The sequence below is a fragment of the Haplochromis burtoni genome, unplaced genomic scaffold (assembly GCF_018398535.1).
Source record: "Haplochromis burtoni strain Fernald_Lab_line unplaced genomic scaffold, NCSU_Asbu1 Contig_29, whole genome shotgun sequence".
Lineage (NCBI taxonomy): Eukaryota > Metazoa > Chordata > Actinopteri > Cichliformes > Cichlidae > Haplochromis > Haplochromis burtoni.
This window is the reverse complement of record NW_024582390.1, coordinates 722,023-748,069: the sequence shown is the minus strand read 5'-3', so window position 1 is coordinate 748,069 and position 26,047 is coordinate 722,023. Positions and strand designations below refer to the sequence as shown.

The window sequence follows — 26,047 nt, the reverse complement described above, 5'->3', positions numbered from 1 at the left end:
CCATAGAAACCCATGCCTTGAAGCTACCGACACACAGTTTTTGCACTGATGTTAATGTCAGGGGGGTTTGGACCTCAGCAGTTATTGAATCAGCAGCGCACTGGGGACGTATTTCAACACTCAGGAATCCTTTTCTGTAACTTTATGTCATCTGCCATTTTTGTGGCTGAATTGCTGTGATTCCTAAATGCTATATTGCTTTGGCAATAATACCACTTACAGCTCCATTTACAACCTGTTGCAATGGTGGCATCCTATTATAATAACACGCTTGAATTCTGTGAGCTCTTAAGAATCACCCATTCTCTCACAAATGTTTATAAAGGCCGACTGAATGGCTAGATGTTTGATTTTCTACACCTGAGGCGATGAAACTGAAAACATCTGAATTCAAATATTAAGCCCATGAGCCGCCCCATTTGTTGTACTGCAGTGGAGTTTCAATATGTGTTAAATAAAGACTAAATGCTATTACATGATTCAGGACTTTGCCCTTGGTATGTTATCGCAACACCTCCTGAAACTGGGTCATTACATCTGTATTGCATATGAATGTCAATTTCATTGCTGTTGATGCTTAAATTATATCTTACCTTTGAAAGTAAGTGTCTCAAATATGTAAATCATACTTAAGGGAGAAATCAGACAAGCCCAAAAGAAAAATAATCTGTTCAGAATGAAACTGAGGTGCTGGACTGTAACACAGAGTTCAGGACGGTTCATGTCAGCATTCATTTGAATTCAACTGAGAGCCAGTGACCTCAGCATCATATTTTTACACCATGGAGACAAACAGTTACAGTATCCATCATGCGCTAATGCTGAAGCCGGACTTTGGGTGTATTACAGCACACACAGCAGCTGTACATGTGTGTTTGTGTGTGTTTGAATGGTTTTGTAGAGTATATGTGATATGACTGTCACGTGTAAGCCGATGCAAAAATGAGAGCGTCTGACTGGTAGGGTGTGTTGGTCAGCTGTTAATGATGCTGTCATCTCAGGGAGGCTCCTTTCTCAAGAGAAAAGCTTACTCATGGACTAACTGGCTGGCCTACTTTTACTGAAAACTGGATCACTGCACAAAACACACACAAACAAGCACATCCACAAGGGCCCAGTAATTCTGCAGTATTTTGCGCTTACACATGCAAATTTTGGTCAGGTGCAAACCACAAAATGGTAAATGCTTTGCTTTTTTGTAACGCCCTTTACCCTTAACACTTGTAAAAAGTGCCTCACCCATTCACCCATACTCACCAGCATTAGCAGAGGTTTCATGCAGGATGTTAGCTTGGCAGCTATAGTAGTTTTGTATTTGTTGTCTCGGCCATAAACACCTATGCACGTGGAGAGGCTCGGGGATCGCCGGACCTGCTGTTACACCTTTGATCTTTGTCTACTTTTTGATCAACATGTTGCCAAGACAACTGAGCTCAGGTTCAGTAAATCACCAGACCTGAACTGACTTTCTTTATTTATTCTTTGAATTAATTATTGGTTTATTGCTCTGTTTATGCAGTTCAGGTCAGACTCCCGAAAGACCAGCGGCTAAATACAAAACTAACAAAACAAGCTGAGAAAACAGATAATGATGCATCTGCTCAACAGAGGGCTAGAGACTGTTTTCAGCTCTCAAAGCTAATCTTGTAATATGACCGCTAGTTTTTAATATTTAGATCCTAAAGGGCAATTCAGGCTTACCCACATTATTTATTTTTCTCTTCATGCAATGCTGAAGTCCAGTTCTGGAAAAAAGCTAAAAACAATAATCATTTCAATAGCCCAACCTTCCTCCCACTGTGTTTTGTGTATTAAGGCCTGATATTTAGAGCAGCGCATTAGGACATTTATTTTATTTTTATGGAAATCCGATGATCTTTAGTATGCAGATAAGATGTGTCCATTAGAGGGACAAAATTCCAAAATGTAAGTAATACTAGGGCCAGAGTCAATATTGATACTGGTTATCAGTGCTTTTTATTAATGTTACTGTGAAGGAAGGAAATTTGCTATACAGAAGAGAATGGTTAGTTGAAAGTGTGAGCCGCATACTTTTGAGAGTGCTATTATGTGCTTATTTGATTTTTTTATTTTAAGGATTTAATTGTAATTTTGTAAATTAATAATAGAATAACTGAAATAAATAGTTTGTCCTGCCCACAAAAGTGCTTGGGATGCAAGGCAAACTTGGGATGAGTGTTTATTTTGGAGGAACTTTGGCCCACTCTTCTTTACAACTTTCCTTCATTCACTGGTGTTTACAAGATTTCGTTTTTGCAAAGCTCTCTTAAGGCCCCAACACAGAACTCTAGACAGGTTGAGACCATTGCAGCACCTTAATTATTTGCTTTTTTTTCAGCCATTCTGTGCTTGGGATCATTTTCCTGTCACACAGATGGCCTAACATTTCACTCCAGGATACTGTGGTATACAAACAAGCTCATAATCACAGAGCACTCATGTCTTGTGGCTGCAAAGCAAACCCAAATCATGACTCCTCCACAACTCTGCTTGTCAGCTTGCATGAGGTGTTTGTGCTGTTATACTGTGCCAAACATCTCCACTTTGGTCTCATTTGTTTTAGAAAGAAGCTGCTTTCCCTAGGCAACCTTTTCTTGTAGGACACACTCTTTTTGTAATTGGACTATTACAAGCTTTAGCACATAGCTATCTGAGGTGTATAGAGTTTGAGAGACAGCTCTAGAGTTTTGTTTTTTTGCAGTTTCACAGTCTGATCTTGGCTTGAATTTGAAGGGATGTCCACTCAGGGGAAGATTGTGACAATGTGTTAACATGCACTCGAATGCTACAGACCAGCAGACTGCTGGAAACTTCTACTTTCATAGAGTTGGTCACACTTGCTGATAATCTATTTATCAAGTGCATTTGATCAGCAGCAGAACTGACCCTCTTAATTCCTATGAATTCCTCCAGAAGCAGAAATAGCACTTGTAGTATTTCACAGGACTGCATAGAGTGCCCTTAAACTTTTTTTTTTTGACCATGTTCTTTTGGAAGTATCAAGCCCACCATTTTGCATCCGCCTTTGTGGTTTTGTTTACTTGGTCAATATTCAATTAAATTAGATTAAAATCCTGGTTTGGCACAATGTTGCCAACCAAAAGATCTACATTTATTAAGTTATATGCTACTAAACAATAATTGATCTGACAAGTAGTACTGCTTTTCAAGTCCCTATACCATCTGTCTTGTTTTGATTGTATTTTCAGACAAAGACACTTTTGATAGAATATTTTTGGCATATGAACCTATGACCAGGCTGCAGTTTTTTTCTCCCTTCTTGTGTTTCAGTTGTATATTGTAATAATAATGCACTATTGTTACAAAATCCCACGGCCCACCTGGACTTGCCTCATGGCACACCATTTGGGAATGGTGGCGTGCCATTGTTCTGCTGTAGCGTTGCATATTTGGTGATGAAATGATCACAATCGACTAAAACAACACAGATTTACAGCACAGAATTAGATAAACACAACAAAAAGAATAGTCTGGAAAAATACGGGTCAGTGAGATGTTATAAATACAGATTATTTATTATTTTCTTTGTGAAGTAAACCAGTTTGAATCAATAAGTGTCACTGCTTTGCTCGCTGTGTCATATCTCAGCCCTGTGAAAGACCTCAGTTTCTCTGCAGTAAACTGATTAAGGCGGGTGCCTGGGAATATTGCAGAAGGGAGTGTTTCCATTGTCAATATAACTCAGCAATTTAGAAGAGAAAACATAAACTTTCACCAGATATGATAAATTCTGTGTCACGCTGGGAAAGGGACCCTTTCAAACAAACAGATGCTCTTGTGGTGTGGGAGAGCCCATAGAAACAACCATGCAAAACACTCTAGGTTGATTCATGGCTGGAGAACTGCTGATTTAGTACTTTAAAATGTAATATTGTGGAAATGCTGCTTACACCCCTTGTTGCAAAAACACCCACCCACCCACACACATGCACATTAAGCTCTTGGTTTGGCGCATGCTGTAATTATCAACATAATTTGTAGAGATGACCGTTTTTGTTTTGTTTTTTTCGGATGACAAGTTGAACCCACGCTATTCACTTTGTACCTCGCCACCCAAGACACACAGAAATGCACAGCTGCACACGAAAACTAGCACACGCTCATCAGGTGTCTGAGATAATGAGGCTCTCTCAATTCAGCAGCAGGTGAGCTTGCCTTAGGTGATCGGGGATGGAAAAGATTAGCGGAAAATAAGAGGATTGAAAAAAAGGGGGAATAAAGGAATGCAAGAATAAGGAGACAAATATGAGGAGGATTAGCAAAGCCAATAAATAGACAGATGTAAGTCACTACATGTGAAACAAACATGGGTGATTTATGAGACTGTGTCAGAGGATTCTTCGGAGCAGAAAACAATAATGATTAGACAATGTAAATGAATGCAAGTAAGATGGATGTGGACAGTTGGCAGAATTGATGCTTGTCTTGAAATTGATATTGTTATGACTTATATCTGTTCATAATAAAAAGAAATATAATAATAATTCATGGTGTATCTTTACAAATGCATTTCCTACAGCACTTGGTGCCAGTGTGGCTCACCAGGTTGAGCTTGGTGACCCATATGCTGTAGCACTGTTGTGGGGAATTGCGCATGTGCTGGGCTATTTGTTGCATTTTTATCCCCTCTACTGTCTCTCACAGCTTTACTGTCCACTGTCCTGTCGTAATAAAGGCTAAAAAGCCCCCCCCCCCAAAAAAAACAAAAAAACTACAACACTAATTCATGAGAGTGTTTGTTCATGAAAGACACTGCTGACAAAGACAGTCAAACACTACTTGTCTGAACACTTAGACCTCTGGAATTCATTATACTGCTAGTGCTATCACATCAAACAGATGTAGAGAAAGGGGGGAATTGTGGAAATGTGGACCGTGAGACATAAACAAGACAAAATAGGACTAGAAGGCAAACTGGGGGCAAGGGGCAGAGGAAGAAAATACAGTGCTGCGAAAGGAAGGTGGATGAGGATTAAGTGAAAGGACAGAGAAGTGGAGAAGCAGGAAGAGATAGGGGGAGGAAGGAGGCAATGGAGAAACATCTGTTTTGCGTCAGCAGCAGGTTACAGGCTGATAGTAGGCCTTCAAGAGACTGAATAGAGAGACAATTATAGGGGCGAAAAAACGGGGCAGACGAAAGAGGAAAAAGTGCAAGGAGTGTGGAAAACATTACACAGATAGAAGTGTCTAATTGGAGGAGACAGACATTATCATAAGCTGCAGACCTCTAAGGGCATGTCTTATCTCGTGTGTGTGTGTGTGTGTGTGTGTGTGTGTGGGGGGGGGGGGGGGGGGGGGCAATGATATATCAGAACTGCGAGTCGAGGCGCCTGTTGATGTGTGTTGTTATATGTATCAGCTAGACCTGAATATTGTTATTTCTCATTAGGGAGGATATTTTTGCTCCGACTATGTTTTATGTTTTTGTGTCTGTGTGTGTGTATAGGTGTGTGTCTGTGTGTGTGTGCTGAGGGAGAGAGAGACTGAAAGACTCAGAGATAAGAACAGACAGATAAGAGAAAAACTAAAAAAGGAATATCTATGAGGAGAAGAAACCATAATAAAAGATGAAAGCGAAATCTCTGCGTGGGAGCAATAAAAGACTTTGTGGCACACAGAGGACTGGTTAGTATCAGGGAGCCATAATAATACACAGCCCTGGGGAAGCAGGGGGCTTGTAACACAGCAGTTTTACTGTACCATTTGCCCGATGCCCTATAGAAACCTTCAAACTCTAGCCTTTTCTTTTACACTTCCCTAGATAATATCAGATCAGAGAAAATGGTTAAAAAAAACCTTGAAGTGTCGAAATTTTTTTGGAAAGGTTCTCTCTGGTTAAAACATTTTTTCAAGGTTGCAGCTAATTATTCATTCTTCACACTACAGTTTAGTTCAGGACACTTCTTCATAGGGCTGTGTCTTTTACAACAACAGTCAGGTATCTTTATATTAAACACAGCAAACCCTTGTTCTATGATACCCTCGGTAATTTGACTTAATACCATTTTGTGAGAGCTCAACAGCACCGTTTTATTTTTCAACCAAAGTGTGGCAGTGAAGCTGTGAAAATTAGGTTTCTTAAAATCACAATAAGGACTGAAGAACTCTGGCACAGGCCCAGACACAGTAATTATGCACTTCTCTACTGAAAGACAAGAAAGGAGGTCTTTCTAATGTAATCTCTTCTTTTGGGATGTAAGTCAGGGTGAGAGGCAGAATAGAGGGAGACAAGAGAAAGAGTCAGAGGATAGAAAGACAGGCAGTGCCATTTCAGACTCACAATAAAGGCTGGATAATATCAATCCCCAGTTATGGTGATGTCTTCTTATTCCCTAGTCTGTGTCACAGCCTACGTTTCTATTAAAGTCAATGAAGTAATGCTCTTCTCTGCACAATGACTTACAGAGAGAGCTTCAGATATACCAAATATACCTTCGTTCCCTCGTGTCTGTCTTAGCTTAAATGTTGCAATACTTTACTGAACTGACAGGCTCTACTGCACTGCAGAAACGCAGTGACTTATACATCTTATGGAACATATAATATAATAAAAGATGCTTGTAAGTGTTTGCAGCTGAAGTAGAGTATGATTTGCAGGGAACTGGATGTCTGCATAGAAAATACAAGCAAGCAATTCTGTTTTATGAACTTGATTAAAAATACAGATTACTCCTGTGTGTTTGCATTTATGTATGAGCATGCATGTAATCAGTATATGATATGAAGAAAACCAGCCCGGATCCTGTGTTTAATCTGTGATCTTTGCTGGGCTTATCTTTGTTTCCCATGTGTTTAATGTCAGTAATGAGTGTATGTTGCTTGTAATTTAGGAAACCATATCAAGGTACCCTTCTCGTTCTATATGAAAATATTTTCTGCTTGTGAAAATCTGGATTAAAAAAGAATGCATGCCCAAAATGGAAATCAGCTAAAGTCAGAGTCATGCGTGCATACATCCTGTGTAGAGCAGACCAGACTTCAAAAGCGGGCATTTATGGTACTGTGTTTTATTTTGTGTGGGTATCTGCAGAGTGGACATTCAACCTACTCAACCGACTCAGATGTACAGCGTGTAACTCATTGTGGATGATGCTGTGCATAGTTGGAAAATGGATTGGTTGAAGAGTTGGTAGCTTAAAAAATACATTACAGACATAATATTAAAAGCAAAAACAAAAACCCAGCATGAAGAGCACAAGAGTGGCCACAGCCCATCCTTTTCATTGTATTTGAGACTCAGTTTCACTTCAGCTCTTTGAATCTTGTATATTTCCAAGGCTGGCTGAAAGACTAATAACTGCACAAGCAGGAACAGCCCACAGACCGGTTGTTTGTGACACCACCTCCTGTAAACAGCTACAACAGGTAAACAACGGTCTGCAAAGCTTGGTGTAGGCTCTGCATACGATCAGCGCACAGCCATGTGTAAGCCAGAACATTGCGCAGAGTAAGGCGTTCCTCACAGTTAATGTATTCTATAGTGAATGTACAATGTTGTCATGTCTTGCTAAATATATAGTGATAGACAGTATAGTAAGTATACGCCTGCATAGTTCACCCATGGTGTCTAATCAGTGATGCAGTGTCATCAAGAAGAAATGGCAGCCTGTCAAGCAGGATTAAGAACACATTTCACAACAATAACTACCACAAGGAGTTTATTTATTTGGAAAAATATGCTTACGCACAAAAGTGTGTGTTTGTAATTACTTCATATTGAACCAGTATTCATCTTTCACATTTTAATTATGTGACAGCAATTATATTATTAATAGTGCAGAAAAAATAAGCCAAATAAAATTCATTCATTTTCATGCCAAGCCTAATTTATAATCCTCTGCCTGGAGAGCACAGAGTATTGAATGACTGAATGATTTCAGACACAGCCAAGACATTAGGCGCACAAGCTAACATGCTAGCATTCACAGCTAGCACTTGTAAGAAACAAAAAAAAAGGAGGAATATCACCAGTTTTTTTTAATGTAGAATTGGAAAAACATTTTTGACCAGGTGGTGGTGCCAGAGTAAGTTAGTAGGGACTTGCCAGATTCAGTAAAGAAGGAATGCAAGAATGTGAGCGAAACATGAACGCTAAACCAGGTTTTTATGGCGCTTCCAATATCAGCATAAAAAACAGAGATGCTTGCCTCGTGGTGGAAGTGAAAAAAACAGAACAAATAAAAAAAGTTGGTGCTTTAAAATTTCATGACAATCATCTAAGGCTGTGCTTTTTGAGATATTTCAATCTGCACCAAAGTGGTGGACTCATTTGGCGGTACAGCCACACCACAATGACTTAGAATAAGAACCAAAATCCACAACTTCAGAGACAAGGCATGGCTAAAAGTCTTCGCTGAAGTAAAAAGATCAGTTACACAGGTAGTAATAAAGTAAACAGAGAAGGCTCTGCAAATTGAGAAAGCTGAGGCAAAACCAGGTAACTGACCTACAGCAAAAACAAACTAGAAAACTATGTGAACACTGCTGGACCACTGACTGCAATCAACAATCTGGCAGAAAACTAAGGCAGCATATGCTGCTTAAATACACAATGATGCAATTAGACACAGGTGAAACACATTAGTGTTTGAGTACTTAGGATTGTTTTGTTGTACTTTTTATATTTTACATTTATATTTATTATTGAAACTTGCACCAAGGGAGTGGCACTCCAATTTCGTTGTACTCTGTACAATGACAATGAAGGCTATTCTATTCTATTCTATTCTAGTGCCGAGCAGGTAATCGTACAGGAAGGATAGAGAGGGCAGGAGGAAGGCGGGGTAAATGTGAGGAACAGATTATACACAGAATGAAGACAATGAAAAAATATGCAATAACAAGAAAAAAACAGATCATAGTGTAAATAGTGAGCTTAAAGCTTTCATAATAATAACAAGAAATATCCCTGCATTAGATCTACAAAACACACTGTTATCCATACTAGCGTGAAAAATCAAAAACATTTTTGTATCAGTGTGTCTCCACACATGGCCTTGCATCTATGCCTAAATTTGTTCAGGCATAAATACGCCTTTAACTGTGCATGTGTATCAGTATGCAATAAATTAATATGAATAATAACCCAGTGGATGCTAAATCATGCTTTACATGTGCCCATGTTAAACTGTGATCTCTGTGATTTTGTGCAAAAGGAGACTACTCGTGTGTATATGCGTCCATCTGTGTATGCATGTCTGGGTGGCAGACATGCATACACATGCATAGGCAATGCCACGAGATATTCAACAGGAGAGGTTTGTGAGTCAGCAAACCTGAGGCTTTCTGACTCACAAACCGACGACTGGTGGGTGGTGTTTGTGTAAGTGTGATGTTTATGCATGGGTGCGCAATTGGAGTGATGTGTGCGAAAAAGCTACATGTTCGCGTCCGACATGAGACTATGTGAAAGGGCAAGGGATGAGATTGATGATTAGAAATGACTGGATGTGTTAAATAATTGTCAAAATGTTTCGTCTTTCTCGCTCTGTGCACGTTATGCATCATAAGACTGATTGCAGTTGTATAAATACAAACTTTAAATCATTTCGCTCTTATCCGATGAGCGCCATATGTCCCCCACAAAGATTTGGTTCATGACCATGATTTACTGCCAAAATATAATCACGAGCCAAAACCTTTCATGAATTAAAACTAAATAGGTTAGCCCAACCCAAACTACAGGAAATTAGTGTGATGCTACAAAATAGGGTTATCGTGCCATGTCGAGATGCTTTTGCAGATCATCCTAAAAAGTTTCTTTTTGTAGATTAGCATACCTCTCGTAGAACATCACATGCTTATAGCCAAAGGAGATTAAGGACAGATGATATAGGGTAAAAGAAAGTATGGAAAAAAGGAAGAATCCACTTACGAAATAAACTAACAAATGAATGAGGAGGGGATAAAATAAAAACAGAATGCACAGTTAAAGAGAAAATAGGGGGTTGGGAAGGGGATAAAAGCAGCAGGACCTTGAAAGACAAAGAAGGAGGAAAACAGGGGAGCGTAAATATCTCCTAAAGCGATTTCTTCATATTTAGACAGACAGACAAACAAAGGAGTCAGCCTGCCAACTCTGCTTACCAGACTGATTCAGATTCACTGTCTGCTGCCGACTTCAATATGCTGCACAGATCAAGTGTTCCTAAACATTTCAAGTTGGGAAAATTCAAAACATATATCACTGCTGTAGGATCTGATTTTGGGACCTTAACATCTGGATGATGAGCTAAATCTACTCTTTGACCTCAGTCACTTCTGACTTAAGAAATGTAACCCTGAAACTGAAATAAGGCAGGAAACACACTTACACTTAAGCATATTATACTTGTATAATCTTCTTACAAGCTAATAAATATTGTTCTATAGTCACTGCATTTCAAGTCATTTCAGGTTTAAAGTTTAAAAAAAAGAAGAAGAGAGAAATCAATTGATTTATATTCCTTGTACTTCCTGGTGGTACTTTACACTGGCTAGCGTGCTCACTTAGTCTCAAGGGCAGCGGGCAATTTTTCAGGTCTTCGGATATCCAGATCAATATTTCCTCTTCCGATTGTTTTTCACCTTTTACAAATGCAGATAAACAGAAAAGTGTGTTCGCTTGTATGCAAATAATGCCAGTAGCAATAGGAATTGGGCCAAAGGCTGCTATCAGCTCCAGGTTTTTGAAATGATCAATTTTCAGTGATAGAGTAGCTTTTTTGTTGTTGTTGTTGTTTTGTTTTCTTTGTGTTTGTTGAAGCCGCAAGTTAATCGAATTTTTATTGAATCTAATATTAAATAAAAAAGATTGAGCAAACGGTAAGCATTACTCCACTAAACTAATAAAAAAAGTGTGCTTGCATCTCCCAGTGAGATTTGTTCAAAACATCAGAGGAATTGGAAACAGAAGAGCAGAAGCTGAAGAGATCGGCATCGTAAAGTGTTTAATTTTTTGCATTTAATTTCATTTTTTGTGTTAACACTTTATAATTTGCTACATATTAAATGTAAGCTGTTGGTAATCTGCTAAATGTAATGCAATTACAAATAAAGCTCATGTTGTCTCCTTTTCATATCTGGTACCTATGATTTCTGAGAAAAAAGTGAAGATTGATCTTAGATCATATTATTTATTTATTCATAGCTTGGATTTATTTTTCTTTTTGAATCAGATTTATTTTTTAAAAACTTTAATTATACAAATTCATGAAAGAAAGCACTTTTTAAGACAGAAACTTCAAATCAGTTCTTCATTATGCAGACCTGACCCCAAACATGTGATTTGCTTATTAACAATGAGTGTACTTTGTTTTTAAAATGGATTCTTATCATTTATATCTGCAAATGGATCAGGTTAAAAAACAGATTAAGGTTGTTTTACAGACATTCATTATCCTCAACTACTTTTTCTCTGCAGGTTCTTGTTATATCTGTTAGTATGCAGCATTGTGCGTCGCTAATCACAGTCAACACAAGCTGATGATTTTGGTTAGTAGGTAGTTGCCCGGTAACCTGATGGCATCACAATACACAATTGATGGCAATTTTGTGGTTATAAATTAGATGTTATTGTTTAATAATTTGCTGCTATAGATTTTTAAATGTTAAAACAGGTCATTAAAAATGACATTATGATGTCTGATATAGACAAGACCCTGCAAGAAAAATGTGAAAAGTTTGGTTGCTCAATTCCTGATTGGAGTTGTTGTCCAAAAGGAACAAACACACAAAGATATTTTGAGAATTAAAATAAGATTAGAAAGCTAATATGAAATGACAGAGTCAACATCACTTGGGAAAATAGATGGATGAAATGCATTGCTCCAGAACTTGTTCTGAGCCAAACTATAGTGCAGTATCAAGGCTTGGCATGTTTACATTCTGGGATCCCGAGTAAGGCATATTTGTTTATATTTTAATCAGGTGGAATGAACTTGAGTGACTTGTTTTTTTTAATTATACATTTGTAACTGATTTAGTGCCCATGTATTTATGATGAAGAAGAGTAGCCGTAATTTGATTAGTTTTCAGATAGAGGAGCTTTGTTGAACACTGAGTAATCGCTGGTATAGCAAGAATGTATATGAAATGACTGACTCACAAAAGCAGCCAGTTTGACAGCAGTAAAGATCATCCAATGAAAGGAAACTTTTGATGTTTGCTCTACAGAGGTTGTTTCGAGATGAGATTTAATCAAAGTTTGAGCAAACACTTTTATCCTCTGTTTCTCAGAGATTTGATTGACATTCACAGTAATTGCAAAATATGTTTACATCTAAGATTGCTGTGTATTAAAGTGCTTAGCATTACATAACTCTGAAGGGCAATCCAGCATGAAATCTAACCTCTTGTTTATTCACCTCAGTAACACAGTGAGGTTGCCATTTTAATTTGTTGGCAGTGGTTAAGTGTCCTGTGTTGAAATCACTGATTGTAGTATTTAGTTCAGAACTATGACATGAATGAATGTACGCGTCCATTCAGAGCACTGTAGTAACACTTCAATGCACGTGTACGCTATCCAGCTACTCTTAGTGCTCTGCGTGCAGCTGTACTTGTCAGTGTGAACACATCTATGCACACAAAATAGAATGTGTAAGTATGAAAGTATGCAAAGTATCTGAGGGATTGCAGCTTTTCTGCCAGATAAATTGCTTGTAAGATATAGCAAAACACCGGTGTATAGTATATGAACATTCAATTACACGGATGATAGCATTTCACACTAACCAGGCTTAAAGATCAGACAACTGGAAAACATAGAAATAGGAGTTCTTTAATGTCAGTGTGGAAATGCAAGTACATGCTGTGGAGAGAATATTTTGTGGTATGTTTAATACTGTCTATAATCTTTGTCAGAGGACCCACCAATCCACCATTCAGTGAAACAGCAATTTAACGAGTGTGCACCATTGCATCACTGCAACATGATGGATGGTTTGACAGGTGATGACAGATAACAGAGACACCACCCTTTAGTCACCCAATTATTGGGTTTAAATTTCTTCATTTTAGGAGAAATTTAAATTGTAACTGTCAAGACAACTTTATGATGTCACTTTAACACAGATGAGGTCAGTTGACATTGTTGCTGTAAAACCTTTTTTTTTGCAAAAAAAACCATCTGAACTAGTATGGATGGAAATGTGTCATTTATATGATGAAAAATGTGGTGATCCGAGAAGAAGGACATGCTGAAATAAAGCTAATCCATTTACAATGCGACTCCAAGTAAATTCATGAACAGCAATGAATTTTTTCTTACCTCAGTAGTATCTAACTGAACAGTGGAATTTAAGGTCCCACCCTGGTAGTTGCTCAGTGAAGCTCAGTACTATTAAACTAGTTTGCAAGGAACGCTACGCAGAGTCCAGAAAGTTTTCCCTTTATTTGAAAGTACATACCATCTCAGCTTCTCTTTGAAATCCACACATATTTTACTTGGCTTTTCCTCTCTTTTTCTTTAACATGCCTTTTCCTTTGGGCAAAGTAGCAGTTCACCGATCAATGATGTTTGCAGCAGATGTGAAAAGGTAGAGGTGTGTGGGTGTCAGAAAACTACACATATAACAACACCACATAAAATATACCTACTCGTTACAAGGTCTTACGATTACGAAAGAACAACCTAAAATGAACAACACATGACACATTACACCATGACATATTTATTTAGCAAAAAACTAGGCCAAAATAAAGAACTGCTGACTGAAAAACAGAGAATACCCCATGATTCACAAGCTTGTTTAAAAAAAAGTCATACAGAAAGTATGTGTAACATCCTTGCAGAAGAATTCTTGTCCACTCTTCTTTACAATGTTGCTCCAGTTCATTGAGGTTTGCAGCCATTCCTTTATGCACAGCTCTCTTAAGGTTCTTAAGGTGGAATGATGACCTTTAAACTGCCAGAAGTGTAATTTTTAATAGAGGCGATCACACTTGTTGATGAACATTTAATCAAGTGCATTTGATTATCAGTACCTTACTGCTGCTTACCCTCTTAATTCCTTTGGAAGCCATAAGGATATATTGTTTACACACATGCTTCTGCATTTTAGTGTAGCCTTTGTTGAATTAACAACGACTCGATATAATACTTAGAGAGCCCACAATAAGTCAAAGCCAAAATCAAGCTGACACTGCTAAAAATTGACTGTGTAATCCAAACACACATATGGCTATTTCCACTGTGCCATGCATCTCTATGTTGCTCCAAAATATAAATGCATCACAAAATACAAATATAGGAATGTGGTTTATTTTGAGAACGCCCAACAAATCTGCTCATATCTGAGTTAGAGTTGGTAAAACAATAGAAGCCATATATTCCAGAAATCTACTGAACCTTTTTTAATTAAAGGAAAGTGAATGTGTGGCATCTTCAGTAGAAGTGAACAGACGAAGAAGAAAAGGCAGAGACAGAATGATGCATGGGTCTTTTGTTGCAATTTGCTGAAATTAAAAAAGTATAAAATTACATATATCTTATACTTTAATATTAACCACGAGTTTTGTACCTAATTAAAAAATTATAATGATTTTGAAACAGAAAAACAATGCTATTCTGTCAGTACACAGTACCATCAGAAACAGCAAGACACTGTCACAAATTGTCCCTGATGCATCTTTTGGAGTGTGTGCACAATAGTTAGAAAAGCCATGCTATAGGAACGGGTGACTGTGGTTTGTGGTAAAAAGGTTTGAGCTTTGAGTGCTCAGCTAGAGCAGAAAAGTGCTATATGAGTACTAGTCCATTTACCAGTTTGGAAAATACTGGTCAAATGGGTTCTTTTAAAAGGGAACGACAGCCCAAAACAATCTATTTTCTTGTTCCACTAACACTTGTGCATACACGCACGTGCACATATGCACATACTCTAGAGGCCGTTTCCATTGAGTTGTCAGAATCGGTAAGAAACAGGTGGGGTTCAAGCCTGGATCATCTGAAGAGAGAAAATGAGGCATGACCCATGTGCTCTGCTTAATGACAGCAAAATCACGACCTTACCCTGCCCCTGCCTTCATCATTCTTTTCATCTTTCCTTGTTTCTAATTCTTCCCATCCTACATCTGTTCATTCCCCTTTTACTTTCCCCTCTCACTTCAGCACCCTTCGTCTCCTTTATCTCCTCTCACCCACTCCTGGCTGCCTCACTCACCCTCATTACCACCATTTTCCTCCCATTGGAGTGACTCAGCAGTTTTTTGACTGCCATCTCTCTCACTCATCTGGTTCTCGCTCGGGGCATCACATTCTCTCTCTGCGTGTGCAGAAAAATCTACTCTCAGAATCAGTTTTATTGGACATAATTAAATGCAATATTGCCAAAGCATGTTGCACAAAGTTTAGAGGCAAAATATAAGAACCTGGAATATAAGTTGTGCACACAAAAAAAGAAATTTAACATGTGGTAAGATTTAGTTAAATAATTTTGCAAAAGTATGGCTTCACAGAGGCTGTAGTCTGCCTTTACGAGTTTCAGATAGCAGAACTGACACGTTCTTTCTGGATGGTTTGTTTCCATGATGCCAGGTTTGTGTATCTTGAACAATCTCAATTGCCAGTGTGTAATGTCTCTCTCAGTCTCTGGCTGCTTATAGTATTCATTTAATCTGTCTCTCGGTATTATCTGCTCAGCTTATTATTGTTTTCACCTTGTGAATTTGTGCATGTGTGTGGGTGCCATTATGGCTAAATGCACTCTGGGCCAGCACAAAGGTGGTTTTAAACACTTTGGCAGGTTTTTATTTCTATTGGCAGATTTTGTCAACCTGATTTCCTTCCAACTGAGAAAGATACAGATAATAAATGTGTACATGAAGGTCGGGTTTGATGATGGCTGTGGTCTGACCCATATCAACGTAGTGAAGTGTCCCCTACTAATGGAGGCCAAGGGGGTCACTGGCCACCTCTCATTCATACACTCTTTATCTGGTGTATAAATATGAAATACTTCATGAGATTTAACTAAACCTTTACTGGGTAGTACCCTTTTCTCTCTGCCAACCTGGTACAACTAATCGCCACATGACCATATGCCCAACCCATCCTTAGTTGGGTGTTGGTTGCTTTGTTTCCTGCCTCACAACTATTCTATTTAAAATCTTGTTTCCATTAGATTTTATGATGATACTGATGAAGGCCACATGCTGAAAAGTGCTGGTCTAGCAATAAGGTTGTTTCTTATACTAAAACTGTTGCTGGAATTCTTTGGTTTTTTTTGTTTTTGTTTTTTGTTTTTTGCCAGAAACCCTTTTAGAGTTATTTGATTTCCACCACCATCAGGTGGTGTCCTTAGGTGAACTTTGTTAACCTGTTTGGAAGCGTGCATTTTCAAAAGGGACAAATACTGTGAGCATAGCAGTCCATCAAAGACCACAAAGGGGCATCTCAGCAATGCACTCAGGTTCGATGCCCCTGAAAATTAGAATGGGTTAAAGAAAATCTCATATAACTGAGATATTTAGATGCTGTTGCTGTATGTTAAATGCACTTTTCTTTTTCTGTGGTTAATCCAGAGTGAATGTGGGCTACTGTGAGGCTGTGCATTGCCAAAGCAGCTGGTTGAGGGGACTCAACCTTCTACTTTTAGTGTCGCAGAGCTTGTGGGATCACAGGGTTAAAGTTTTTGCAGGAATTATATTGTTCTTTATTGAAAATGAAATTATGATTTGTTTGCCATTCACTGTTTGTTGTACTTTTCTTGGTACTTTTTCTATTCAGACCTTTTGATTTTTCAGTGTTGATCTGTAGCCAGGTTCAGGTGTTTGCTCAATCTCAGAATGAAAATATTGTTGTCTGGATAATATTAAATCCGTCTCTGGTGAGCCCACTTCCCTGATTTACAGTCAAGGCACAGCTCTGGCGGATTTTTTGCAGACAAAACCTTCCACGAATTGTCGTGAGACTGGGCTCTGTCTAGCCATATCTCTCTATCTCAACTCAGAACAGAAGCTTCTCCTGCTTTGTAACCATCTTTTTCCTCCTGTCTGTACTTCTCCTTTCTAACTCACAGATAAATCACTCATGTCTTTCAGTCTACTTCATTCCCTGCAGACTCCCTCATCTGGATAAAAAAAACCACACAATGCTTGCTGCAGACTGAAGCCCTGGTGTTCCCTCCATCTCTCTAAAACATCAAATAACTGCCCCCTGTGCAGTGGACTTCATGTTCTCATTGGATTTTAGCTTCTCTTTTCCCTCGAACTATTATGTTTTTCCTCCATATATCCCCTCTGTCTGTGACTCCTTCCCCCTTCTCTTCATTCCTCTGCTTCATCACCCCTTCTTCTTTTCATAGCCAGAGGGGCTGTCTCCATCCCAAGCTGTCTCCCTTCATCTTTCTCCTCCCTCCTCACATCAATATCCCTCAATCTCTCCTTCTCCCCGTAAATAGAGTGACCCTTCAGAGTGCTGTCGCCTCTCTGCCTCCAGACTCTTCACCATCTCTCTTACTCTCTCTCTCCTGTGGGTAAACATGACCCATGCTTCGATCATCCTCTTGTCATTTTGTCATTATTATGCCCTCTGAACTCCTCTTCATCTCTCTTTATGTCCTCTCTCTTCGTTTCTTCGCTCCGTCTCTCTCCCTCTCTCTCCCTCTCCTCCCTTGGTTCATCTTATTCTCTTCTTCTCATCTCTCCAGCGATGACAAATACTTCACTCACTCTTTGGCTATCTCTCAAGAAAGCCGCCTCTCCTTCTTACTCCTTCAATCTGGTGTGTCATCTCGCTTTCTCCTTGAAGATGACATGGCTATCCCTCTGTCCTTTCATTTCCCCTAGAGAGAATGACCCACACATCGAAACCAAATACTCAAAAAGTACATATGCTTGTTAAATATCTTTCAAATAAGAGAGCTTCAGCTCTTCTGGGAATGTTGTTGCTAGGCCATAAGATCAGAACGGATGCTCCACTTCATCTCTCTTCGAGCCAGTGAAGTTCTCACACATAAAAAGAAGGGAAATTCTGTTTTATTGATCTTACCTTATGCACAGTATCTGTTGAAGCAATAAAAGGTCTTCCCAAACCTATGGGTGTAAGATTTCACTATTGTCCACTATTGTCTAAGATGTTATAGTAACACAGCACTCAGATTACTGGTAGTGGGCTTAATGTGAAACTGAACCAGTAGCTGAGAAATAAAGCGGTATTTTACCAGATGACGGGCTCTGTGGTAGTTTGACTTAGGTTGTGTATCTGAAGTGTTTTCCAATCAGCAGCGGCTTATGTATGAACCCAGCAGTATTAGAAAGGCTTGTTCAGATAATGGGTCAGCTGCCATAGGTGTAATGCTGATATAAAACATCAGGTTGTTCAATTTAAAACAGTTTCCAGAACATAAATGCTAAAATGACTTGGTTTCAGACAGGATCAGCTGAGAGGCAGTACACGATAGGTAAGGAATCATACAAAGCTATTCAAGGGTATTCACATTTTTTTAATAATTTTTTTTTTTAAATCCATAAGATTAATCTATTAACCAAGGTCTTTAAAAATAGTGAAGTAAAACGTTAAATTAGAGTGGCATAAAATATAGTTACACAATACACAAAGGCACTGAATGCAAGACAAGGGTTTATATATTGTGTAGATTTCACTGTATATCTTGAGACCTTATTCTACACTATGTGGATAAAAGAATGAGGTGAGATATTTAGCATTTGTTAGTCCCAGAGATGGGAGATTCACAAGAAATAGCGCCGAGCCAGCCAGGAGTCGAACCTAGAATCTTCTGATCCGTAGTCAGACGCGTTATCCATTGCGCCACTGGCCCTGCTGACCGCACTGGCGAGGTGTCTTTTTTTTTTTTTAGCTCAACTGCAGGGCGCGATAGAGCAGAGGGTTCAGGGTGTGGTGTCAGGAGAGGCTGACCCACACAGCTGTTCTCCATCACCTGGTCATGCTTTCCTTACTTCAGTAGGATGCCTGGACCCGACGGGGAAAGCTGCGCTACAAAGCAGCTGGAAAGCTAGACGAACAAGAAACAACTTGTAAATAAAGTCATTCACGTGTCCCTAACGCTGCGCGCTTCCGGTCATTCCTACCACAGTCACACTTCTTAATCTTTGAATTCAGGTATTTGCAGTCCCTTTGCCACAGGTGTATTAAATCAAACACCTCGGCATGCATTCTGCTTTTATAAACATTTGTGATAGAATGAGTTGTTCTTAATGGCCCACTGAAAGTGTGGTGCTGTAACAGCGTGCAGCTATTGTAACAAATGAGTTCATGGAATTTCTTCCCTTCTAGATATCCACAATCAACTTTAACAGGTATTATTGCATAATGGACGCAGCTCAACCAGAAAGTGGCAGACCGCATAAAGTTACAGAGCGGGGTCACCGAATGCTGAGGTGTATATTATGTAAAAGACTCAACAACTGCAGAGTTCCAAACCTCCTCTGGCATTAACATCTGCACAAATACTGTGTGCCAAGAGTTTCATGGCATCCAGTTTTCCATGGCAGAGCAGATCCTATAGGTGTGATGTGTAGTTGGCCCAGTCCATATATAGCCTATCTCACTGTCTCATTTCCACTCTTTGTAGTCTTACAAATATATAGGACTACTTTCCTTTATCTGGACATTATCCCTAAAATTAGAATGATGCTGAAAAATGAATTGATGCACTCATTCATTAATTCTAGCCTGAACTGTTGTAATTCATTATTAGCAATTTTTTTTTAATGTTCTTTAGAAAACCCTTCACTTAGTCCAAAATGCTGCAGAGTTTTCTTCCTCTTAAATTCAATTTTTTCCTTCCTACTATTGCAAAGCCCTTACTCAGGTGGCTCACTTAATACTGTAGGGTCTTTTATTTACAATATAAAGTGCTTTGAGGCAACTGTTGTTGTAAATTGGAGTTATATAAATAAACCTGAATTGAGTTTATCTGTCCCTGTCTGCTTTTGAAGAGATCAACCTCTTCTTACGATCTGTGACACTTTTATTTCAGCTTTCTATCCTCCACCCTTGTGAGACCTTGAGTTTTAGGTCAACAAGTCACAATTTCTTTTCTCCCATCCCTTTTTCACTCTTACCCACAAAATCATTACAGTACTTTCTCTCCTATTACATGTTCATCTTTTTGTCATTCTCTCTGGTATGACAAAGGCTGGCCCATACTTCAAGAACAATTTCATTCTCTTTATTCCTCCCTCTTACTCTTTCCCTCGCCTTTAACTCTTCTATAAAAACATTTTTTGTTCATTTTGTGTTCAGCTGGTCCTCCTCTTGTTGGTCACACCTCAAGCACCTCTTGTATTGCTGTAGTTGCCATCTTCTGTTCCCATTATCATATATTTCATCACACATTACCCATCCCTCCTTCACTGACCATCCACCATTTCTGCATTACTCATTCCTGCTCTGCTTCCTATTGCCTCAGCTCTCCACAAGCCTAGACTGTCAGGATGAGTTATAGAGGGGATATGTGGTCAGCGGGGTTATGAATGATTCAAACAGCATTTGCTTGTTTTTTCATATTGTTGGACTAAAATCGTAACATTATCAATCTATAGGGGCGTGTTGTACTTTTTGTTTTTTTTTCTTGTAATGTTAACTTTCTTATTTGAGTTTTAAATGCAAGTTGCCCTTGGTGGCATAATATAATAATATGTGTAAATAATACTAAAGTGCTGTGTAAGTATTCCTGGAGCTACTTGCAGTCCCTCCACATTGTTTAATTTTGATAATTTAAATTTCTGTCCTCCTTAAGTAATGAATCTTGGCCCCTTAGCCGGTAACTGTGTTTGCTAAACAATACACCGATTCCCTGGGTGGATATTGTTGAATTAATGGCTGTTTTAAAAGAGAAAATAGTTTTTGCATCCATTCCTGTGAAAAGAAAATTCCAAAGAAAATCACTGTGAAAAAAGAAAGATTGCCTTAAGTGCTTAAAAGTTCTCAGAAGAAGAGCTGGTTCCAAAATCCTACGACCATATGGTATTTTTTTGACCTAATTGATGTCAGAATAAACCGAGTAAACAGCCTCTGGAAACTAGAATCCAAGACAATAAAATGAAAAACCCTAAAAGCTGTCGTGTCCCACCTTAATGAGTGAACATATGTTTGCAGGCCATACATGTCATTTTTAGGCCTGACTGAGATCACTATGACATCTGCAGCTTGCACTGCAATTGTGCTGGTGTGGGCTGCGTGTGTTTTTGTGTGCAATGAGCTTGATGTGTCAGGCATATGGGTGGGTTGTGCTTTGAAAAGTTGTAATTCTCCTAAATTACATGCACAAGTCTGAAATGTCTACTAACTTTGTGTAATTTTGCATTTTGCTGCTGCTAGGGTTTGATTTTTTCCTACCGAGTCAAAGAAGCATGTCTTGGCAACCAAACACTAGATAACTGTTGCTCTTGAGTGGTACGCTGAAAAACAAGTGAAAGTGCTACAGCCAAACTCTGTTGGTTTAAGAGGCATAAGGACAGGAAGAGAGGTTAAGTACAGTGTATGTATGTGTAATGGGTTGCAATTGCCCTATTAGCCCAGTTATTTAGCTATCTGCTTCTCATCAAACCCCATTTACAGCACCATCTTCTCTCATCAGAGGAGCTAGATGTTAAAGCCGTGTGTGTAGATGAGCGCATTAATGACTGAAAGTGTTTGTCATTAGTAGCTATACTTCGTTAGTGAGAAAATGTGTGTCTATAGGTTGTGTGTGCTTGTGCATGCTGTGTAAGCTTTATGGTTTAATTATGTGTGTAAAGAAGGATATGCGTGTGTGCTGTTGACATGCCACTACAAATACTCTATTCCCTGCCTGGAGACTTGTCCCCTGCAAGAGGTAATTTTAAACATATGGTATACAACATGACACATACTTAAACCACAGACTCTCTGCAACACCATACACACACACACACACACACATACACATGCATACAAAAACCTAGCATGGTCTTGTGCAGCACCACTTCGCTGCAGGTCTTTGGGATCAGTATAAGATCTACATTTAGATACAAGGGCAACGTGCAGACATGCAGAGATTGAGAAAGGCTTAGAGTCAGTACGAGTTTGAGTGTATGTGCATGTTTGTGTGCAGTGAAAGTTCCCCAGCAGAGATGACATTTCATCTCCTGGAGCCTATCTCACGTGGTAACAATTGTGCCCAGTCCTGCTGGCACAGATTATACATACATATGGTCTAGGTGTAACATGTAATGCACACAAATGTGCCAGCTGCATGGACATTTGGGGTATAAACAAGCACACAGCTATGCATGCAAATATATTGCCCTTTTTCTCTGCATTAACACATACACAATGCACACACAAATCCAATCAGCACTAATAGCAGCTCGAACATCTCTTCTGCACTAAAAGCCTCATCTATTGACAAACGTGACTCTCTCTCTCTCTCTCTCTCTCTCTCTCTCTCTCCCTCTGCCTGTCTCTTCTTTTTTTGTGCTTCCTAATGTAATAGTGTTGTAATGGTGTGTAATTGCTGCTTTACCATGGCAATCTATTGTGGTAGATGAAACCACACTTGAACAAAGCAGATCAGAGCAGCAGGCAGCAGATGAACCACAGAAACTTTCAGATGTGTCCTGTTTTCAGAGATAAGTAGATAAATTAACCAGAAGGAGAAATGGATAGTCACCACTAACTGGTGGAATAGCAGTGGTTTTCTTTTGGACTCACTGATCAAAAAAATGTTGCCGCTGGTCCTGGGAAACATTGCATTTGTAAAATCTTGACTTTGCTTTCTTCTCTGCCCACTTTTTACGATTATGCTGTGTGCGTTTGATTCAGTTCCCTGGTCATTTGGCTCCAGGCCTTTGAACTCACGGCTGATAATATTAGAATTCCATTTGAGGAAATATTAAAGGAATAAATTGATATAGGAGAGCAAAGAATACATGCTGTGCTGCACTTGAAATGTTGAATGTAATGGCATATGCTGTTTTTTGCTCTCCAGAGCAATAATATTGTTAACAGTTTCAGAGTCTGCATTCATTGTCATAAATTCATGTTTGTTAGCAGTTCTTTTCTTTGAACTGCTAACAAACACCTTCTATGTTTATGGGTCTGCTTAGACTGAAGCTATTAAAGGTCGAAAGGGGGTAGGTGGTAATGATTATGCAGACAGCTGATGGTTGTTACATAAGCTGATAACATCAGCTGTTGTAACAACTAAATGCTATTTCACATTAGCTGACGGTTCAGCTGACACTCTTCTGTGCAACCTATTGGCAAAACCTCATATAGGACACACAATTGACACACAAAGTTGCTTTAGCCTGGCTACTGTTCCTGCTGCACCTGCAAGCAACTTTGCAACCCACCTCCTGCCCAGGTTCACTTTTTCTGCTGTCATTGCTCTTTTTTGTGCTGGGGGTATTGTATTGGTTTCAGATTCCCTGCCTTGTCTTTCTCTGTATGTGCATAATAACACATATTTGGCATGATGGGTCTGTCCTTAGACCCATCATGCCAAATATAAACTATCACACATGGAATAACTGTCCTGCTTTTACAAAACTGGTGCTAAGCGAACTGGCTCTAGGACAACTTATATGTTTTCAGTTGGTAATTGTTTATCCATCTGCTTACAAGCAGCTTCATGAAGCCTCCTCTGTCACTGAGCAAGTTGCGAGATATGGCTGGTAGGCAAAGGGTTTAATATAGGTTTCTGTTCCTTCCTCCTGTGGTACTAAACTTAGTAATTTCACTGTGGCATCTCTATAATCATTGAACTGCACAATCCCCTTCTTTTTTTCTGAACCTAAGTATCAAATCACAACCTTTTTTGTCTCTTTTTGTGTATATATACAAGTGTTTATCATCCAGTGATTGTTGTTGTGAATGGACACTAAAAACATGTAACTGAATTGAAGGTATCAAAAAAGTGTATTTAGAATAAATTATGCGTCTTTTTATCTGCTGCATTGTTCGTATGCTGGGGTAAAAACATAAAAAATGAGGCAGCAGTATAGAAAAACTAATTTGAACAGAGCAAATAAAACAGTTTTGGACAGAATATATATAAAACACTTCATAATGTGACATTGAAATGGTCAACATATGAACATTTTCAAAACTGAAATTTTAAATGTCATAAACAAACATATCTTCATTTGACATATCTCTAAATTGAAATATTAAACGAAACCTTTCAGCAGCCAAGCTTTCTTGGCTGCTGCCTCAAAGCACACTGTGCGCTGTCTATCTTGCGTGCTGCACAATATCGTTTATTATTTAGTAACTATTGATATCTATGACTAGCTAGTTTATTGTGATGGTGCTTTGTCTTCTCTATTATTATGTTGCTCTTTGTTGTTTGCTGTCTCCTCTGTTTGTTTTTTTTGTTTGTTTTTTTCTCCATACAGGTGACCCAGGAGTTGTTTATTTTTCCCCCCCCTTCTCACCGTCTCTTCTCCCCTTTGGTTTTCTTTCTTCTCTCCCCCTCTTTCTCTCATTCATTCCCCCTGTCCTATTTATTAAAAAAAAAAAATGACAAAGGATGAACTGAAGCTCTGCCATCACGTAATGTCGCATACTGCTGTTTCTGATGTCATTTAAAAAAAAAAAAAAAAAAAAAAAAAAAAAAAAAAAAAAAAAACCAACTGACAAGACATAAAGCTGAATTTCAACAGCAGATTGTTGGAACGTTGTCTTTTATGCTCAATATCACCAAAGCCAAAACACCCCATATAGATATTAGTATTTTAATACAGGAGAGCTATTTCCAGTTTGCTTACGTTGCCGTACAATTTTCCCATCATTTCATGCTCCACATATGTTTACGTGTGTCAAGCAGTGGGTTGTAAAAATGCTTTATGGCGTCCCAGGAAACACTGACCTTTCCAGAAAACCACTGATCTGTTCCAAACAAACATGATATACCGTGCGCATGCGTGTTCGGGAGCGTGTGTGCTTTTGAGCTTGCGCGCACGTTCATGTTTTTAGGTAGTTGTGTGTGACATGATGTACAGCCAGTAACATTCCACCCCACAAGCCATCATTAACTATGATGTACAGCCAAATGTCGTTATGTATGGTCGACTGCATGATTTACTGTTAGAGACATAATGGAGTGGCCACTGTAATGAACTTGCTGAGTGTTTGATGTACGGGTCTCTGCTGGAGGGAGAGAAGTAAATACTACGGCCATGATGGCAACAATTACTGTGATGATGATGATGATGAAATTTCTCTCGTCGCAGACGCAAGTTCAATTTCTAGAGGGAGAGAAGGAGGACAAAAAGGAGGAGGAGATGAGTAGACGAAGGAAGTGGGTAAAGAGAGGAGAGAAGGAGGGGGAGCAATTATAGTGCTGCTGTAGCAAACTTTGATGTTTTGACAGCCAGCCACTGCTGGAGGGAGACAGTGGTGATGATGAAGATAATAAATGGTGATGACACTGATGATGGAGAAGTTCACACAGTCTTTAAAGTCTTTTATTATTGAAGATCTGTGGAGCCAGAGCGTGCCAAACTAGGTCAACCACCCACCCTGCCTCAGTGTCCTTGAGCACTGGAGTTCAGCAGATGACTTTGTGCTCTGATCTTAATGAAAGGGTTTTAAGTGTTTGCAAGATCAAAAAGTATTATTATGTAACCAAAATGGCACCGTTGGGAAGGAAGGAGTCACAGGTGAGGATTTCCGAGGAGAGCACAGACTTAAGGCCACGAGGAAACGTCAAATGATTTCTGGTAATGACTAGTGTTAAAATCTTAATTGAAGTTGATACAGTATACTTTACCTCATTTGCGTATTTAAGACTTACTTTTGTAATGTAAATATACATAATATTCCTAATTATAATAATTATGATCATTATTCCACAGCATAGCAGCCTACAGTGGCAGAACTATAATCTCACACTTAACCCTTAAGTCTTGTTTTAAAGCTGGAAAGCGCTTCACCAAACCAAACACAGTCTGACTTTGCCCCCTAATGGAACACAGCCTATATTACCTTCTAGAGCAGTTTTACCTCCTTTTTCTGCACTGCTGGATGAATGAATTAACTTCATTAAAAATAAATTTAAAAAAGACAGGAAAA

At 38.9% G+C, this 26,047-nt stretch overlaps 1 non-coding gene across 1 annotated transcript; it reads right to left on the bottom strand.

Annotated features, from left to right (window-relative positions):
- Nucleotides 1-18,730: 18,730 nt before the first annotated feature.
- On the bottom strand, nt 18,731-18,803 carry trnar-acg. The gene has a single exon. It is a non-coding gene; the product is annotated as a tRNA-Arg (tRNA).
- Between the last annotated feature and the right edge of the window lie 7,244 nt (nt 18,804-26,047).